The sequence below is a fragment of the Globicephala melas genome, chromosome 18 (genome assembly GCF_963455315.2).
Source record: "Globicephala melas chromosome 18, mGloMel1.2, whole genome shotgun sequence".
Lineage (NCBI taxonomy): Eukaryota > Metazoa > Chordata > Mammalia > Artiodactyla > Delphinidae > Globicephala > Globicephala melas.
In genome coordinates this window covers 5,846,385-5,852,638 of record NC_083331.1, presented here as the reverse complement: position 1 = coordinate 5,852,638, position 6,254 = coordinate 5,846,385, and positions in this window count along the sequence as shown.

Below are 6,254 nucleotides of genomic sequence, written 5' to 3'. Positions count from 1 at the left end.
GGACTGGACTGGGGTAGCCCAGGGTAAGAACACAGCATGAATGGGCTTAGCCATCTCCAAAGAGTCTGTCCTAAGAGATCATTAGTAAATGGGATGCCAGGAGCCTAGAGAAGCATGCAAGCTGATGGGGGTATTTAGCCAAGACATGGGGTGGCAGGGGTGGAGGGGAAGCTATTATCTAACCTCCTGTAATGTGACCTGATTATCTAACTATCTGAACAAAGAATATTAATGGATGACTTGTTTTTATGGCATCTATATAAAGAGGAACCAAAAGGAAAAACATGTTCCTTTCATCTAGGACTGTACAAGGGCAGTTAGGTATACCATATCTAACAGAAATAAATATTTTCATCACTCAGGAGGGTGTATTTCCGTTTCTATGAGGCTGGACTATACAGTAGGATCCTCCATAGCCTGTACTGCACAACACAAGGAACCCCTTTTCTCCACTCCTATGCTCACTAAATAATCCTCTGGTTACTCACTCAGTATCCAAAAATCTTGCTAATAACAATAAGGTGCCCTAAGTTCAGTCTTTCTTAAAGAAATGTCTGTATCTCAGGACCACCTGAGGAATTTTTTAAAAATCTCTGGAGATTCTAATCCACTTGGACTGGAGTGGGGTCTTAGAATCTATGAAAAGAAATCTCCCCAGGTGACAGACACACATTCAGATCTGGAAACTACTGCCCTAGGTAAGTGCTTCTCGTTCCTAAATGCACACTCAGACAATCAGCATGGGCGGGCAGTTAAACACATACAAATACCAAGCCTTACTTTAGGCCAGTGGTTCTCAGCCTTGGCTGCTGGGCAGAACTGCTGGGGAGTTTTAAACACCGCCAATGCCCAGGTCCCAGCCCAGGCCAACCAAGTCAGAATTGCTGGGAGTGGGAGGCGGACAACAGTAGTTTTTCAAATGTTCTCCAGGTGATTCCAGTATGTGGCCAGGGTTGAGAATCACTGCTCTACATCAGGGGTCAGCAAACTTTGTCTGTAAGTGGCCAGAGAGCCAGAACTTAAATATTTTAGGCTTCGTGGGCTACACAGTCTGTCACAGCTACTCACTTACCTGCTGTCGTAGCACAAAGCATCCTAGACCGCGCATAAGCGAACATGCATAGCTGTGCTCCAATAAACAAAACAAGCGGCAAGCTGAACCTGGCCCAGGGCAGTACTGTGCTGAACCCCTGCTCTCCATGGAGGACACACATATTTTGGTTACTGGAGAGATATGTCCCTCATGGTAATTACTGGGATTCTAGGTTACAGAATACATAAAGTAGTGTTAATATAAAACACTTGTTACAGCGCCTGGCTCAGTTCAGGCTTAAAAAATCAGTCTCATTTGATTAGCGTGAGGCAGTCCCTTGAGTCAAATCGATTCTGGTTGCACTTGACAGAAGTTTCTGGACTTACATGGCTACAGATCATTACTTAGAGACAGCTTTCTTGGGAATGATATGCAGCTAGAATGTGATCAAGATGGGACACAGCCCAGATGGTTTCATTGCCAAACATTTAAGGAACAAACAGATCAATTCTACACAAGTGTTTCCATAAAATAGAAGCAAGGAACATTTCCCAACTTGTTTTATGAGGTCAGCATTATCCTGATACAAAACCAGATAAAGAAACTACAAGAAAAGCAAACTACTCCTAAAAAAAAAATAATTTAAAAAGACAAGTTAGGTGATACAAACTTTAACACTTCATGAAGGGGACAATCTGCATTTGGAGACCGGCAAAACGGAGTGGAAGCAGGAAGCTTTTTATATGATAAAGAACACGGATCAAGAAAAGTCATCGCTCAGGATCAGTTCCAGGACCCTTCCCTCCCCCTCCCCCTGAGGATACCCAAATCCACGGATGCTCAAGTTCCCCATGTAAAATGGCACAGTACTTGCATATAACCTATGCACATCCTCTTGTGCACTTTAAATCAGCTCTAGATTACTTATGATACCTAATACAATAGTTGCTGGAATGGCAAATTCCAGTTTTGCTTTTTGGAATTTTCTGGAATTTTTTTTTCAAATATTTTTGATCTGAGGTGGGTTGAATCTGAGGATGTGGAATCTGTGGATACAAAGGACCAACTGTATAAAGCCCAGAGTTGGTTTGGCATTTGGGGATGGGCTGACTGGATATACTGCCTTTCTGGTCAAGGGAAGAATTTATGGACACGAAAGTTACCTAAGTTTTGGTTTGCTGATGTGGCATCCAGGCAGGAGCAGCTCCATCTTGGGCCTAGAAAGGTATTTCAACACTGCACACTAATATGCCTTATGAACATAAACAAAAAATTCACAACAAAATATTAACAAATCAGGTAATATATAAGAAAGATACTACATCCTGACGAAGTGAGGGTATCCAGAAACCGTGAGGCTGACTCAATATTTAAAAATCACTTAATGTAATAATGCATCATATTAACAGACTAAGGATAAATAAACCACATGGTCATATCAACAGATGCAGAAAAAACATTTAACAAAATTCAACATCTATTCACGATAAAAATTCTCAAGAACCTAGGATCAAGCTAATAAAGGGCATCTACAAAACAAAAACAAACAAAAAAACCCCATACAGCTAACACGATATTTAATAGTAAAAAGACTGGATACTTTCCCCCTAAGATTGGAAATGAGACAAGGATACCCCATCTTACAATTCCTATTCAACACTATACTGGAAGTCCTAGCTGTAAGGCAAGAAGGCATACAGATGGGGAAGGACAAAGTGAAGCTGTTTATCTACATACGACATGACACAGAAAATTCTAAAGCTTCATTTAAAAAAAAAAAACTACTAGAACTAATAAATGAACTTAGCAATGTCATAGAATACAAAGTCAATGTACAAGAATCAATTCTATGATTATATACTAGCAACAAGCAACTGATAAAATCAAAATCAAAACCAATACCACTTAAAAATAGTATTGAAAAAAACCCACAAAATATCTAGGGACAAATTTAAAAAATATGTTTAAGACCTGTACACTGAAAACTATAAAACACTGCTGAGAGAAATTAAGGAAAACCTAAATAAATGGAAAGATACGTGCTTATGTATTAGAAGACAACACTGTTAAGATATAAAAGTTCCAGAAGAAAACAGTCAAGAAAATCTTTATAATCATGGGTTAGGCAAAATTCCTTAGATAGGATGCCAAAGACACAAAACACCAACACTCACATTAATTGGATTTCATGTAAATTAAAATTTTCTGCTGTTTGAAACACACCAATAAGAAAACGAAAAGGCAAGCCAAGATTCCAGAAGGTATGTGCAATACATATATCTGACAGATGCTTTGTATCCAGTATACATTAAAAAAAAAAAACTCTTGCAACTCAACGAAGTAAGCAAACTACAGATCTGCCTCAACTTATGATGGGGTTACGTCCAGATAAACCCATCATAAACTGAAAATATCATAAGTCAAAAATGCATTTCATACCCCGAACCTACCGAACATCACTGCTTAGCCCAGCCTACCTTGAACGTGCTGAGAACACTTAACATTAGCCTACAGCTGGGCAAAATCATCTAACACAAAACCTATTTCAAAATAAAGTGCTGAATATCTCACGTAATTCATCAAATACTGTACTGAAAGGGAAAACAGAATAGTTGTCTGGGTCCAGAATGGTTGCAAGTTCACCGGTTGTTCACTCTTGTGACGGCGTGGCTGACGGGGAGCTCTGCTCGCTGCCACTGCCCGGCAGCACAAGCGAGGATCTATGCTAGCCCAGAAAAAGAGCAACAGTCAACATTCAAAGTACGGTTTTTACTGAATGCCAGTTGTTTTTGCACGATGGAAAAGTCGAAAAATCAGAAGTCAGACCATCGTAAGTTGGGGACTGGCTGTACTTTTTAAAAGGTGAAGGAAAGGGCAAAAGGTTTGAGAAACCAGTTCACAAAATAAAGATACAGTAATGCTCAACACCATTAGTCATCAGAGAGATGCAAATTAAAACTGCAATGAGATACCACCATGTACTCTCTAGAATGGCTAAGTTTAAAAAGTGTGACAAGACCAAGTACTAATGAGGGTGCCAGCACCTGGAATGTTCATGCACTTACCACGTGACTCAGCAATGCCACCTAGGTTATTTACCAAGACAAATGAAAACAGATGTCCGTGCGAAGGCTTGTATATAAATGTTCATAGAAGCTTCATCCATTATAGCCCCAAACTGGAAATGACCCAAATATCCTTCAATACATGAATGAGTAGACAAAATATTGCTATATCCATATAATGAAATATTAATCAACAATAAAAGAGAACAAAACTACTCAACAACATTGATAAGTTTTTAAACATTATACAAAGCAGAAGAAGCCAGACACAAAAAATTACATACTGCATGACTCTATATGAAATTCTTGAAAAACAAAAAACTAATCTACAATGTCAGAAAGCAGGTCAGTGTTTGCCTGGGGCTCGCATCAGGAAAGACAGGGATAAAAAGGGACAGGACAGAACTTTTAGGGGTGGTTTGGTGGTGGTTATACAGTTGTATACGTATATTTGTCAAAATGTGTATAACCGTATACTTTAAGTGGGTACATCTGTTCTATGTAAATTACACCTCGATAGTGTTAAATAAGAAAGACTATATCAGGGCTTTGAAGCCAGCACTAATATATGTTTGAAAGCCTTGGTAAAGGTATGTTATCCAGCTTGTCTTGCGCAAGACAGTTAGGTGGCCAGTGAATAGGGGATTTACACCGGCAAACTACTCCAACCTTCCTTCCTCTCAAAGTATTTGATCTCCTCCCTCTATACCAGCAGTTCTCAGAGTGTGGCTCCTGGATTAGCAGCATCACCATCACCTGAGAACTTGCTGGAGACACAGATTCTCAGGCTTCACCTCAAACCTCCTGAATCACAAACTCGAGGGGTGCGACCCAGCCATCTGTGATTCTAAAAGCTGCCCCGTGATTCTAATGCACAAAAAAGTCTGAGAACCACTGCTCTGCACTACTCTAAGGACTTCTGGCATCTCATCTTCATTCAGTATAGGCCTGTGTTGAATCCAGTTTGGGAAATTATTAAAAACACATCCACCTTCTTGAGTTAAATGAATCTGGAATTATCTTGTGTAAGGGCATCATATTGTTAATCTAAAAGCACATTCAAGATCTCTTCGTTCACATGTCCCTGAAATTCCTGTAGACATAAACTGGCAAGGTCCCCACATTCTTTCTACATGTTAAATTTCTTTGGGTTTGGCCTCCAGGGGGCATGCTGGGCTCTAACCACTGGCTCTGGGTTTGGAAATAAAGAGCACTGGGGCAAGAGGCTTACTGGCTTCCCTGATACACTGACCCCTCAGGTGAAGGAAGTCTTAAGGAAAAAAAGGATGACTTCTAAGTGAAGTGAATTCTTCCTTCTAAGTGAAGAATCTGCTTCCTTCCTCAATCATATTCCCCCTTAGCTCTCGGGGTCCTACACAGTGCTCCAGTTTTCACACTTTAAACCTGGTAGGGCAGTAACTGCACCAGCTGTACTAAGTCAGGAGACTCACATCTGTCTTCTGCCAAGTGCTCTACCTGTAAGAAATGACACTCTTTAGGTTTCTGTAGGTTGGTTTGGAGATTTGAATATGTTATTTACTTGCTTTAAACTTTCACTGCTGTCAGAAGCAGCCACCCCACCATCCTGACTTCTTCCCATTCTGGTTGCCCAGAACCTTGCTGTAAATTGCGCGTGTGACTTCATGTGACCAGATGGGGTAGCTATTTTACAAGTGCCTGCCAGGGACAGCTAGATTTCCTACCTGGATTCACTGCCTAACCTGACTCAGTGAGATAACCAGCCCCAGTTCCCAAATTTCTCTGGGGACGTGTTTCCTGTAACACCAACTGTTTAATGCCTATTACCGCATCATTCAGAGATCCCGATTGCAGGCAACAATGTGTACTGTTTATTTCTGTTTATTTAAGCCCACGGGGATTTACTGGAATAAAAGTAGGAGCTCACAGCTCCAATAAAAAGCTTAGGAACAGCCTAAGAAAACAATCAAGAGCCAGGGGAGCTCCAGACATAAAGCGGCAGCGACACAGCAATGATCATGCAGCGCGAAGGGCGAAGGGCACTGCCTCTGGCAGTGATGGGTCACCTCACTGTTCTCCTCCTGTCCTTGCTCTAGAATCCAAGTCCAGGACTGAAGTTTGATCAGCTGACCTGGGTCACAAGCCTTCCCCAGGAGGCATTAGGAGCAGAGAGGTGG